The following is a 15,299-nucleotide window of genomic DNA, read 5'->3' on the forward strand; positions in this document are numbered from 1 at the left end:
AGTGAGCCAGGTGTTTAGCCAGATTTATAGGTAGCCAGATGTCCCCCTCCCCATCTCAGCCCGTTGAGTAAATAATCTACTCACCCAAGGGCTCTCTCCAGCGACGGCTGCAACAGCACTTCCTCTTAATCACTAAGTCTCGTTCTCTGTACAGTTACATTACGAGGCTTGGTGACCTCACCAAGCCTCGTAATGTAAATGTTCAGAGACCGGGACTTCGGAGATGGAGGAGGATGTGCGCCGCAGTCGTCGCTGTAGAGAGCCCTCGGGTGAGTAGATCTATTTACTCAACGGGTTGAGATGGGTGGGGGGGGGATTTGTTTCAGAAGGGGAGGAGATCGGGAGGAGGGGGATAGGCCACCCGCCCAGAGGGGGATCCCCCTGCCCGCACAGCCGCTGCATACAAGGAGGAACCCCCGCACACACATTCTCTGCCCGCCGATCCACTGCCCAGGGATTCCCTAGGGTGGCTGGATGCTTGTTCTGCATGCTGGGGTAGCACAGATCGCTACCCACAGCATGCAGACTGGCATCCAGCCATCCTGGGGAATCCCTCTGATGAGAAAAAAATGCAGCTGGCGGGGCAGAGAAACAGGAAATCTCCCTGTTGGCATGGACAAGCTCAGCTCGTCATTAACGTTTTTGCTGGACGAGCTTAGCTCGTCCATACCGCCAGCGTGGTTAAAGCAGCCTCGGTCCCCTCCTGTTTTAGGACCGTATAGGCATTCTTTTTCAACTTCATTTTATCTCTAACCTTTCTATTCATCCATAGAAGCTTTTTTTTTTTTTTTTTTTTTTTTTTTTTTATTCCTAGACGTTTTGTTTCCATATGGGATATATACTACAATATTGATTGAGAATAATTTTAAAAGCTTGCCATTTCCCTTCAGTGTCCCTCCCTTGTAGTACATTATCCCAGTTCACCAGACTTAGTGCCTGCCTGAGTTGATTGAACTTTTGCTTTTCTAAAATTCATAGTTTTAGTTGTCTCACTGCCCCGCGGCCTATCAGTCACTAGATCAAACGTTATCATGTTGTGATCACTATTTCCCAAATGCACATTTGATACATTATCTGGTCTATTTGAAATGATCAAATCCAGTAATGCATTCCCACTAGTTGGTTCAGTTACCATTTGAGTCCGTTAACTGTCCTGTAGTGTTGCCAGAAATCTGCTTTTACCAGAATGGGTAGCCCCAATACTCCAGTCAATGTCTGGAAAGTTGAAGTCATCCATAACTGACCTCATTTTTACTTGCAGCTTTTTCAATCTGCTGTAGTAATTGCAGTTCTGCAGCTTCATGAATATGTGGTGGCCTGTAGCATACCCCAATAAGCAATTGGCAACAGTTACTTTCAACATGAATATTTACCCAAACGGACTCCACATCTTCACAATCTTTGTCTATCTCATCGTTCATGACAGCTTTAAAAGAGTTCTTAACAAAGGGACAAACCCCTCCACCTTTTTTCCGTGCTCTATCCTTTCTAAACACGTTGTATTCCTCCAAATTCAATACCCAGTCAAGGCTTTCATCCATCCATGTCTCGGTTATTCCCACAATGTCATAGCCTTTGTCAATCAGAATGAATTCTAGTTCGTTCATTATATTTGCAAGGCTCCTAGCATTGGTTACCATGCACTTTATATTTTTACCACCATTTTCCCATTTTGGTTACATGAAATGGGCTACGTGAAGTTTTACCAACCTCCTTACTCTTTACACTGCCTCCACCCCCGTAATGTTGGGCTCCCCCTGTCTTTTTTTTTTACCTTGTCCACCTACTGAGACTTTACCTTCCCTCCTCCCCCAGATCCTAGTTTAAAATCTCCTCCAACCGTTTAGCCATCTCCTCCCCCAATGCAGCTGCACCCTCCCCATTCAGGTGCAGCCCATCCCTGCTGTAGAACCTGTAGCCGACTGCAAAGTCTGCCCAGTTCTCCAGGAACCCAAACCCCTCCTTCCCACACCAATTTCTCAGCCACTTATTAAACTCCCTAAGCTCCTCAGATGTAGCGCCTGGCACTGGTAGTATTTCAGAGAACACTGTCAGAATTCTAGCGGTTTATTTATGCAGGAAAAGCTGTCATGTGTATGTTTTTAAGTTTTTGTATAGAAAAAAAAAATTTCATTGTAAAGTTAGAGTACTTTACTAATATTGCTCTGGGACATTTCAGCATATTCCAGGCACTGAAACTCATAATTATTATATTTTTAGTTACAGAAGCTAAAACATTTTTGTTTGTTACAAGCATCTTTCAAATGTCAAGGTTATAGATAGGCGTACTGTGTGAAGACTGAAAGAAGGCATGTTTAAAGTCGCATTACTGCATCAATCATATATGTATACTTGCTCAGCTATTACACATAAATCTTAATCAATACAGTCCTTCTAAAAGAAATTATTGTTAAACCCTATAATTGCATAAAATAAAATGTATTAATTTGAAATATATTTAAATGCGTGATTCTGCCAGTAAAAGTTCAAAACACTTTAGATGTGTTTCACCCTGATGTTTGGGTTATAAGTCTTATCAAACATTCTGTAATGTAAACAATAGAACATTGCAAGGGTGTCCCATATTTAGGACTATTATACTACCTGGCGGTTTCATAGTCTTATAAAATCAATATTATTAATACTACTTATTTAAAAAGGATTAAATGGTGACATCTGCCGGTGGAAACAATTCATTTATTTATAAGAAAAACAAATTTCTAGAACACTATTTTAAATTAAGTTTTTTTAATGTGCAATTATATCTTACAGGATTGATTGTTTTAAGAAGAATTGTATAAGCTTTATATTTAAATTAGTATATTAGAAGCCATGTGTACCTTCAATAAGCATCTAATTGCTGTAGACTTTTTACTTTGTCAACATGACTGATTTCATGTCTGGGAAAGAACAGACACATTCCAAACTAATTAGCAAAAGGACACAGAGATTCGTCATTTCGTCATGAATGACATTGTTTAATTTGCAAGTGGAGAAAACACAGCGCTGGGCACATTGTTTAATGTTTGAAAGTCCCAATGTCTGGTGCAAATAAGTCAACCAGCAGACAAGATGGCTGGTGATGTCCATTTTTAATTAAAGACGTCAGTATGACCTGATAATCAATGTCAGAATGTGTAAACACTTCAAAGGACGTTAATTCTCACAATATAAAGTATTTAAACCCATTCAGGTTCCGTGGTTTTCACGAGAGAAATGTTCACCTCCCATTCATTAGCCTATAACTTTATCACTACTTATCACAATGAACTGATCTATATCTTGTTTTTTCCGCCACCAATTAGGCTTTCTTTGGGGGTACATTTTGCTAAGAGCCACTTTACAGTAAACACATTTTAACAGGAAGAATAAGAAAAAAATGGAAAAATTCATTATTTCTCAGTTTTCAGCCATTATAGTTTTAAAATACATGCCTCCATAATTAAAACTCACATATTGTTTTTGCCCATATGTCCCGGTTATTACACCGTTAAAATTATGTCCCTATCACAATGTATGGCGACAATATTTTATTTGGAAATAAAGGTGCATTTTTTCCATTTTGCATCTATCACTATTAACAAGTTTAAAATAAAAAAAAAATATAGAAATATTTCATCTTTACATTGATATTTAAAAAGTTTAGACCCTTAGGTAAATATTTACTTTTTTTTTTATTGTAATGTTTTTTTTTTTTTTTTTTTATAGTAAACATTTTATTTGGGTAGTTTTGGGAGGGTGGGGGGTAAACAATAGATTTATAATGTAAATGTGTGTTCATTTTAATTTATTTTTATTTTCAGTTGTAGTATTACTTTTTTGGCCACAAGATGGCGGCCATGAGTTTGTTTACATGACGTCACTCTAAGCGTAACACACGCTTAGAGTGGCGCATCGGGGAGGGAACGGCCAGAAAAGGCGCAGCTTCCGAGAGAAGCTGTCGCTTTTTCAGCGGGGGAGAGGAATCGGTGATCGGGCACCATAGCCCGATACATTGATTCCCTGGCTACCTAATCCGCGGCCGGGAGTACGCGTGCACGCGCGAGATGGGGCACGCGGTAGCGCACATGGTTCCTGGATGTAGTTTCTACGTCCAGGAACCAAAATAAGTTAAGGAATTTATAAACAATCGTATGACTTTTTTTTTTTTTTTTTTTTTTTTTTTTAATTTCTTTTTTACATATTTCACTCGGAAAATTTGTTACCTCTAGAAAAAGGACAACCTTTCGTTTGTGTTTAAGCCCAATTCATTATGTAAAAAAAATATACAATATGTCCTATTTCATGGAGGTTTTCTTGTCAGAAATCCGAAGTAAACCTAATGAGTGCAAAATGTCAAAACTGCTTGGCGGTAGATGTTCGCGTTTAAGACAAATCGACTGGCATGGAAAGGGTTAAAGGATTTTGAGGTTTGTGTTCACTCTGTATAGGAGTAGCAAATCTCAACGGATGCTCCAGAACATTCCTGGAAAATGTTACTAGACACTTAACTGAGGATTTTAACCACTTCCCCCTCCCCTGGGACGAGTATGTACGTTCCTGCAAAATCCCTCTACACCTCGCAGGGACGTAGATACTCATTCCTTGCTGCCGCGCACTCCAGATCGTTAGAGGGGAAAACACAGTTCCCATTCATTGATCTAAGTCTCCATGCCGATGAGATGCCGCGGTCATTTACAAAAAACGAAACTTGCACGTCCACACATTACTTCCTGTTTGCGTACTAATAGTACACTCAGGACGCCAATGAGTAAGGATCATCTTGTGGCCAAATAGTAAAATTACATCTACATACGTTTATTTTAATCAAAAAGACCTGCACATTATTTAAAACTAACTCCTTACCTCTCACATTCTCCCATAGTTACCCAAATAAACGTTTGCATTAAAAAAAAAAAAAAATTACCATAAACAAAAAAAAAATAGGTAAAGTTACCTTAGGGACTGAACTTTTTTTTTATTTTATTTTTTATTTAAATTATGGGCTTGTAAATACACGCAAAACTGAAAAAATGCATCTTTGTTTCCAAATAAAATATTAGCACCATACATTGTGATAGGGACATAATTTAAACGGTTCAATAACCAGGAGAAATGGGCAAATAAAAGGTGGGTTTTAATTATGGAAGCAAGTATTATTTTATTATATAATTATAAATATTTATTATTTTTATAACACTAGAATGGCAGAAAACTGAGAAATTATTTTTTTTCAAATTTTTTTCTTATACTTTCCATTTAAACCTCTGGGCGATACAATTGCATCGCCCAGGAGGGGGCGCAGCACTTTTTTTAAATTTTTTTTTTTTATTTTTTTAAATCCTTGTTTTTTTTTTAAATCTCGCTACATGATAGCCGCTGCGCAGCGGCATCCCCCCACCGATCAGAGTAAGCAGGAAATCCCGTTCAAACCCTTGGAGGTAAAGTGGTTAACCTCCCTGGGGGTAAGCCCGACCTGAGCTCGGGCTTGGAGAGACGAGCTGCGAGCGGTAAGCCCGAGCTCAGGTCGGGCTAGAGAATTCCCTGCCTTATAGGAGTCCCGCATGCGATCGCTGTTGCGCAGCGGGACACCACCATATCCCCCGGCCTTTCTGCGTGTATCGCTGGCCGCCGGGATCCCCATAGCCCCGCTCTTGTTCCGGTGGCCAATCAGAGCGGCGGCGTGACGTCATGGGGTGGGACAAAATTTTAAAGTGCGCCACAGCGATTAACCATTCAATTGTACAGTATTGGGTCAGGGATGCGCAGCCTTCTACCTATATTTTGCTTCCACAGTTCTGTAACTACCAGGCTAGCAGCACCCATTGTGCTATCCTGTTTTGCATGGTAAGTATTTAGTTTAGTTTTGCATATGTTTTGCATCTGTCTGATTGCTGAGTGTGTATTTGAACTATTTAAGCGGTGCATATGAGGTGATGAGTCATTCAGTTGCAGCCCATATTGGTGAGCGCTTGCTTTGTTTTCTGCTGTCTGTATTGAATGTAAGTTACACATTTTAGCATAGCTGCTGCCAGGGTAAACACATTTGCTTTTAACTTAGGTCAGTTTAGTGTTAGGACATCTGCTCTGGAGATTTACCTCAACGTTGGTGCAGATGTCCAGTATATTATATTTTTGCATGCAAAACTATGATGGAAGCTAAAATTTCTCCATAAACCAGTATTGCATTGTTTGGATGCGGGCGTACATTTTAGTCCAGGGGGGGGCGGTGTGCGCCACAGCGATTAACCATTCAATTGTACAGTATTGGGTCAGGGATGCGCAGCCTTCTACCTATATTTTATTTTATTATATTTTGTTTCCAAAATTTTAAAGTGGCCCTGAAGAGTCGCACAGGGCAGAAGGAAAAAACGATCTGCATGTGTTTTTGTATATCAATATCTCTATCTCAGCGTGTCTAATTCTTCCTCATTTCTCTATAATCACAAAATTTGATCTCTCCCGTGTTACCACCTGCCAAGGCAGAGATGGCAGATAAGCACAGGATGACAGTATATCCAATTACAGTTACCGATTTTTGTCTGGATTTTGACTACTCTCTGCCTGACTTATTTGTACAGTTTCACAATTTTTTAAGTTTATTCATAAATTTAATTCAACAAATTTGTTCCATTCTTTTATTTATATGCAGAATGTCTACCAGGCTTTTATTCAGACATATTTTAGTGAGTTACATAGTTACATAGTTATTTTGGTTGAAAAAAGACATACGTCAATCGAGTTCAACCAGTATAAAGTACAACACCAGCCTGCTCCCTCACATATCCCTGTTGATCCAGAGGAAGACGAAAAAACCCTTACAAGGCATGGTCCAATTAGCCCCTAAAGGGAAAAATTCCTTCCCGACTCCAGATGGCAATCAGATAAAATCCCTGGATCAACATCATTAGGTATTACCTAGTAATTGTAGCCATGGATGTCTTTCAACGCAAGGAAAGCATCTAAGCCCCCTTTAAATGCAGGTATAGAGTTTGCCATAACGACTTCCTGTGGCAATGCATTCCACATCTTAATCACTCTTACTGTAAAGAACCCTTTCCTAAATAAATGGCTAAAACGTTTTTCCTCCATGCGCAGATCATGTCCTCTAGTCCTTTGAGAAGGCCTAGGGACAAAAAGCTCATTCGCCAAGCTATTATATTGCCCTCTGATGTATTTATACATGTTAATTAGATCCCCTCTAAGGCGTCTTTTCTCTATACTAAATAAACCTAGTTTATCTAACCTTTCTTGATAAGTGAGACCTTCCATCCCACGTATCAATTTTGTTGCTCGTCTCTGCACCTGCTCTAAAACTGCAATATCTTTTTTGTAATGTGGTGCCCAGAACTGAATTCCATATTCCAGATGTGGCCTTACTAGAGAGTTAAATAGGGGCAATATTATGCTAGCATCTCGAGTTTTTATTTCCCTTTTTTAATGCATCCCAAAATTTTGTTAGCTTTAGCTACAGCGGCTTGGCATTGAGTACGATTATTTAACTTGTTGTCAATGAGTACTCCTAAGTCCTTCTCCAAGTTTGATGTCCCCAACTGTATCCCATTTATTTTGTATGGAGCTAGACTATTAGTACGTCCAAAATGCATGACTTTACATTTGTCAACATTGAATTTCATCTGCCATGTATGTGCCCATATAGCCATCCTATCCAGATCCTGTTGCAATATGACACTATCTTCCTGAGAGTTTATGATTCTGCACAATTTTGTATCATTTGCAAAAATAGCAACATTGCTCACTACTGCATCTACTAGGTCATTAATAAATAAATTGAAGATCACTGGACCCAGAACAGACCCCTGTGGGACCCCACTGCTAACAGACTCCCATTTTGAGTACGATCCATTGACCACAACTCTTTGTTTTCTGTCCATTAGCCAGTTCCCTATCCATGAACACAGACTCTTCCCCACTCCTTGCATCCTCAACTTTTGCACCAGACTTTTTTGGGGAACAGTGTCGAAGGCCTTTGCAAAGTCCAAGTATATCACATCTACAGCATTCCCAATATCCATTTTAGCATTCACTACCTCATAAAAGCTGAGCATGTTAGTCAAACAGGACCTGTCTTTAGTAAACCCATGTTGATGCTGAGAAATAAGATTATTTTCTACTATGAAGTCATGTATAGTATCTCTTAGTAACCCCTCAAATAGTTTGCATACAACTGATGTTAAGCTTACAGGTCTATAATTTCCTGGATCTGATTTTTTTGCCCTTCTTAAATAATGGGAAAACGTGGGCTGTACGCCAATCCACTGGGACTCTGCCAGTTGCAAGAGAGTCACAAAATATAAGATAAAGGGGTTTATCTATAACTGAACTTCATTCCCTTAGGACCTTTATTACTGAAAAATTGAAGGCCTTAAATTCTTGAAATAAATGTACCGCTTTTGACTCATAATTGTAGACAGAAATGCACCGCCAGGGAGGTTAAACGTGCACATTTTGATCAGAGAATAAACCTTGTTTGCAAGAGGGGTGAAGGACAGGTCATCAGTGGCGTATCTAGGGAAGATGGTGCCCATGGCAAGCACTGAACACACAAATACACACACAGCACTACAAGTCACACACACCACAGCACTACAAGTCACACACACAAATAGAAGTCCCAGACACTCACACTCACACACTCACAGTTCCAAACACACTCCGCACTACAAGTCACAGACTCTCCTACACAAACTATGTAAGCCTAGCACGCTCTCTCTGCCTTTACACTGCTTCACTTTTCCACATTTCCATACACCTATGGTAGTAACTTACAAGTCCAGGATCTGTTTCTGCTTGTGGTGTGCAGGGGGCGAGCTCAAGGAGGAGGCTGCAGCTGGGAGCAGAGGTTGTTAGCCATGCTGTGCACATTTCACACAGCAGACTCATGAAGAGCAGGAGGATTCTGATCAAGGCTGCTGCTGGAAATACAAGCAGGCTAGTTCTAGCGTTTCCGGAACTCAGGGGTGCCGATCACTTACAAATGACAGCCTTTGTGATGGCAGCCTGACAGTATGGTCAGTCTGTGCCCCATAGCTGACTAGAGAAGGTGGCACTCAGGGCAAGGGCAAGTGTCATGCTTGCACCCAGCTAGATACGCCCCTGCAGGTCATCTATGTTAAGCTGGAACAATGATGCGTGAAAAGCGTAGGAGGCTTTTTACATAATTTGTTATAAGTCTACAGTGGCATTTTATTGTCTTTGGCTATACCAGGGCCGCACAAAGCCTAGGAACCAGGAAGCCAAGGCTTTCTTAAAAATAACCTGGTGCCTAGCTCCTTTTCTCTAATTGTCATCCGGGACAACCTAAGATCCGGTCCCGCCCAGGATCTGGGGAAACACCAAACCAAGAAGTTTAAAAGCCCCCGCCCTCCCTCAATCCTCAGTTCATCTGTGTTTCCGTCACGGAAACACCATTGGAAGCAAGCTCCCATCGATTATTTATTATTTTATGGCACTCACCAGAGGGTGGGTTATTTTCAGAAGAGCGGAGGAACGAGGCGGTGTGGAGCAATTTACAGAGGTAACGCTGAGCCGCAAGTTCCTTTGCATTACGAAAGGGTAGCGACCGTGTGTGAAGTGGTGGTCTGCGTACCTTCTCCTCTCCTTGCCAGATGCCGGCTCTGCAAGGCGTATCCGGCATCTGGCATCTTGGGCTTCCGGGTGTGACGTCAGGCGCAGGAGGAGGGGCAAGAGCGTACTGGCGTCACGCGGCCGCAAGGGGGTGGATCACGGAGATCCAGGAAGTAAGCAGCGTGTTCCTGGCGTCTCCTCCAGCGTTCTGTGTCCATTAGGAAGCATGTCGCAGCCACAGCAACAGCAGCAGTCGGAGGTGGCAGGCACGGCACCTAAGTCCTCCGCACAGTCGCAACCATCCGGGTCTGGGGTGGTAAGTCCTCCAGTGGAGGGTGATGTTTAATACTTGTTTCAATCACCTGTGGATGACTTCTCAGTGGATGTCTATTTTTTCTGTGTTTCTTTATAGGCAAAGACTGAGTCTAGAGCTAATGTTCCACCCAAATATAAAAGATGTGGGTTGTGCAACACTAAGATTGCTCCAGATGCCCCTAGGAATGTTGGTCAAGCTTGTACAGATTCTATTGTTGTATCTTAGACATTTAACATTTTAAAGGGAGTGATGGAGGCAGTTAATAAGAATATGCAAGAGACTCTAGATAAATTCAAGGAGTCTTTTGTTCCACCCCCACTGATCCTCTTCCAGGTCCCTCTGGGGTATTTTCTCAGCCACCTTCCATGCCTGATGTATTGGGTGCTGAGGAGGAGGGGGAGGATATTTCTGAGTCAGGCTCTTTGGAGGAAGGTGAACAGCCCAGGTCAGAGGATTCAGATAAGGAAGAGATAGCAAAGACCCCTAGATTTCTTTTTACTCCGGATGAATCCTCTGAGTTATTAAAAGCAGTATACTCCACGGAACAAATTAAGGAATCTGTTCCAGAGATTACCCCTCAGGATCAAGTATATTCAGGTCTTGGCCAATATTCTGGGAGAGTGTTTCCCATTCATAAGACACTACAGGAAATTATTATCTCTCAATGGCAGAATCCGGAAAGGCCTTTGTTTATACCTAAATCCTCCAAAAGGAAATTTCCTTTTGCACAATCAGAAATTGACAAATGGACTAAATGTCCAAAGCTTGATGCATCCTTATCTAAATACTCGAAAGACTCAGACTTATCTTTTGAGGACTCGGGAATCCTCAAGGATGTGATGGACAAAAAGATTGATTCCCTCCTAAAAAGGGCTTGGGAATCGGCAGCTTTTGGTTTTATCCCAGGTATTTCAGCCACCTGCATTTCGCGCAACTTGCGTATCTGGATGGATAATCTGGTTGAGCAAATCTCTAAGGGGGTTCCCCTTAAAGATTATGCGGCCTCTCTCCCGGTAGTTCTTAAAGCAGTAGTCTTTTTAGCGGACGCAGTTACCGAACTTATACGGGTATCAGCACGTACTACGGCCCTAATTAACTCTGCACGACGGGCGGTGTGGTTGAAAACCTGGGAGGGAGACCAGACGTCCAGGAACAAGCTTTGCTCAATCCCATTTGAGGGTAATCTGTTATTTGGATCAGGCTTAGAAGATATTTTAGCCCGTTCCGCGGAGAAGGGGAAGCAATTCCCTAATAAGAAAAGGAATCCTAAGTCTAAGAAACCCTTTGTTCCTAAGAAACAAGAAGGTCAACAGGTTAAAAATAGGAATGTGCAGAGGAAATGGTCCTTTCCGAAAGGGAGGAGGAAAGGAGGGTTTATTCTCGGCAAGACTGAACCCCCTAAGCAGAGTAAATTACGTTTTACCGGTAGGGGGAAGACTAATTTATTTTCGGTTAGAATGGGAGAAACTAAATCCCAATCCCTTTGTTTTCCGTATCATAAAAGGATACCGCCTTCAGTTTTCAGTCTGTCCCCCTCAGAAAATTTGTGAATTCATTTCCAAAAGACCCCGAGAAAGCAAGGGGTCTGGAAATAGAAATTCAAAAACTTTTGGAAAAGAGAGTGATTATTTCAGTTCCCCAGGAGGAGGTTTTCCAGGGGTACTACTCCCATGTCTTTCTGGTGAAGAAAACCAGCGGGGAGTTCAGGTTTATTCTGAACCTAAAGTCACTCAATCCATTCCTGTCTTACAAAAAATTCAGGATGGAGAGCATTTATTCAGTAAGGGGTCTATTGCAGGGGAAAGAGTTTTTTTTTTTTGTCTCAATAGACCTCCGAAACGCCTACCTGCACATCCCGATCTTTTACAGACATCAGAAATTCCTAAGATTTGCAATCCGAGCTCCTTCGCACACTCGCCATTTCCAATTTCAGGCACTCCCGTTTGGCATAGCATCAGCCCCACGGGTGTTCACGAAGGTTTTGGCAGAAATTATGAAGGAGTTGAGAATCCAGGGAATTTCAATAATTCCATATCTGGACGATCTGTTGGTTTTTGCAGAGACAAAGGATCTGGTCTGTTCACACAGAGATATTGTCATCAAAACATTAACTTAGATGGGGTGGATGATCAATTACAAAAAGTCAGCTCTGGAGCCGGTTCAACAAATTACATTTCTGGGCTACAGGATAGACTCGATAGAGAGGAAAATCTTTTTACCTCCAGAAAAGATTCTGAAAATCCAAGCCGAGGTAAGCTCTCTGATGACTCGAGAAGCAGCCTCTCTTCGTCAAGTCATGAGAGTACTCGGTCTATTTTCAGCATCCATCCCAGCAGTAACATGGGCCCAATCTCACGGCAGATCCCTTCAAGCCCTGCTTCTTTCCAAATCAGAGGATTCCCTGGGACAAATCAGAGGATTCCCTGGATCGTCTGATTGGTATTCCAGAGTCAGTGAAGTCCTATCTACTATGGTGGTTGGACAGTCAAAACCTGAGCGAAGGTCGGTTCTGGAGACAGATGCATCCAGTAAAGATCTTTACGGATGCAAGTTCCTGGGGCTGGGAAGCAACAGCCAGGGGGAAACCTGCACAAGGAAGTTGGTCCCGGTTAATAAGCAAGAAATCATCCAATTTCAGAGAACTGATGGCTGTTCAGAGGGCTCTTCTATCTTTTCAGTACCTGATAGAAGGAAATCATGTTTTGGTATTTTCGGACAACATCACGACGGTGGCCTACCTTTCAAAACAGGGAGGGACGAGGTCGTTCGATCTCATGTCTCTCTGTTCGGAGATTCTGGCATGGGCAGAACCTCAAATTCTTTCGTTATCAGCGATCCACATAAAAGGCTCTCTCAGTGTAGAGGCAGATTTTTTAAGCCGTCAGCAGAAAAACCAATCCGAGTGGGAACTCCACCCGGAGGTTTTTCAGATGTTGGTGGAGAAATTCGGGCGACCGGAGATAGATCTCTTCGCATCCCCAAAGAACGCGAAAGTGGAGCGGTTCTTCTCCCTTCACAGATGCAGCAGATCTCTGGGATTGGATGCTCAGAGTCTTCCTTGGGAATTTCTTCTAGGGTACGCTTTCCCTCCAACAGTACTTATTCCCCAGGTCCTTCTAAAACTACAAAGAGAAAAGGTGAATCTTATCTTGGTAGCACCTCAATGGCCAAAAAGGCCATGGTATGCAACACTACTGAGAATGGCAGTACAACCTCCGTGGCCTCTTCCACCCCGTCCAGACCTGTTGATGCAGGGGCCTCTAAACCATCCCAGTCCTCAGTTATTCAAACTGGCAGCCTGGATCCTGAGAGGGTAATGCTGAGACAGAAGGGTCTTCCAGAGAAAGTTATAGAGACTTTAATGAGATGTAGGAAACTGGTAACTCAAAAGATTTATCGGAAAGTTTGGAAGGTCTATTTAGCATGGTGTGATTCTCATAGCAAGAATCAGGATTTAACCAGTTCAGTTCTAGAATTTCTTCAGGATGGCTTCGATATGAAGTTGGCTCCCAGCACTCTCAAGGTCCAGTGTTCAGCTCTATCTATATTGTTGGATAGACACTTGGCACAGGAAGAGTTAGTAAGGAATTTTTTCAAAGCATTGCAAAGGTCTACTCCTGTTAAGATGAAGATTTTTCCCCAGTGGGATCTTTCATTAGTGCTTAACAGCCTTACAGGTGGTCCTTTTGAGCCCATAGAAAGTATTGATATGAAATTTTTGACACTCAAACTGGCCTTTCTGATTGCTATAACGTCAGCGAGACGTTTGGGCGATCTTCAAGCACTATCTATTAAGAATCCTTTTCTTATCATCTGCCCTGACAGTGTGAGACTCAGACTAGATCCATTATATTTACCTAAGGTAGCATCAGAATTCCATAGGTCACAAGAGATTATTCTGCCTTCATTTTGCTCCAAGCCAACAGGGGTTAAAGAGGAGGTCTTTCATTGTTTAGATGTCAGGAGATCTTTACTAACTTATCTCTCCAGGACGAGAGAATTCAGAAAATCTAGTAGTTTATTGGTCCTATTTTCCGGGAAAAATAGGGGTCAGCAGGCATCCAGACAGACGATTGCAAGATGGATTAGACAGACCATTATCTTAGCCTATGAGGCTAGTGATAGTCCCTTACCAGATAAGATTAAAGCGCTCTCCACTCGCTCTTTATCCACATCATGGGCAGAAAGGGCAGGAGCCACCATACACCAGATTTGTCTAGCGGCAACTTGGTCGAACGCATCTACCTTTATCAAGCATTACAGAGTGGATGTTTTGTCACAACAAGACCAGTCGTTTGGCAGAAAGGTGCTTCAGGCGGTGGTCCCTCCCTAGGTGAGTCTTGAGGTAAGACTTCTTGTCTATCTCTCAGGTTGTCCCGGATGACAATTAGATAAATACTCCTATTAGACCTACCGGTAATGGAGTTTCTGATTGTCATCCGGGACAAACATCTATAACCCTTCCCTTTCCTATCCAGCACCTTTCCGCTAATCAGGAGCACAGGGAATTTTGTAGTCACTTAGAGGTGTCTAGTTCTTCCTTCATCTTGGTGTTTCTAGTCTACTTACTTTCAGACGCACTGAGGATTGAGGGAGGGCGGGGGCTTTTAAACTTCTTGGTTTGGTGTTTCCCCAGATCCTGGGCGGGACCGGATCTCAGGTTGTCCCGGATGACAATCAGAAACTCCATTACCGGTAGGTCTAATAGTAGTATTTTCTTTGGTTGAGGTTTGGCTACTGGATTAGAGATTGGCATCTAAATTGCACATTCATTTTTCCACTCCTGGCATTGCCATTCTGCAGCCAGTATACAGCCTAATGCTGGGAATACACAGGTCGTTTTGCGGCAGATAGATGGTTAATTTCCGATATGTCCGATCTCCCGTTCGATCGTTTTGCTGCTCGATTCCTGATAGAGGTGAGAGGAAAAAGATAAGAAAAATTTGCAAAAGATAAGAGAATCCAGTGGCAAAATTGATAGAGCGGAAAAAACGACCCGTATATTCCCAGCATCAGCCAGGCACTTATACAATTATCATTTGCATAATTGTGTTATCTAGACTGTTTGATAATTATCGTATATCCCAGCACCAAAGAAACAAAAAAGGCCAAAATTCACAATCTGCTGATTAGCAGACCCCTAAATGGCATCCCAGCCTCCCCATGCAGAACGTGTATTTGAGCATGCTGATGGAAGCATATTTGCCATGGGACCGCAGTGAGCCTGGAGCTCTAGTGGCTTTTTCAGAAGTTGCTGGTTAGACACGTGGATGCAAGCTTGAGCAAGGAAGGGTAGATATGCATTTATCAGTACGCTCCAATGTGCGATCTGCATGGGGCTGTTCTGTACTTTTTACTGCCCAAAACCAACTGACACCAGCCAGCCCATACCAACAGCATCTCAACCAATACTGCC

The 15,299-nt window shown here is 42.3% G+C and overlaps 1 protein-coding gene across 2 annotated transcripts in view; it reads left to right on the plus strand.

Moving 5' to 3' along the window:
• FDXR (ferredoxin reductase) overlaps positions 1-15,299 on the plus strand; it is a 317,763-nt gene that overhangs the window by 18,533 nt on the left and 283,931 nt on the right. The window lies entirely within an intron of this gene.

Source organism: Hyperolius riggenbachi, chromosome 12 (genome assembly GCF_040937935.1).
Source record: "Hyperolius riggenbachi isolate aHypRig1 chromosome 12, aHypRig1.pri, whole genome shotgun sequence".
NCBI lineage: Eukaryota > Metazoa > Chordata > Amphibia > Anura > Hyperoliidae > Hyperolius > Hyperolius riggenbachi.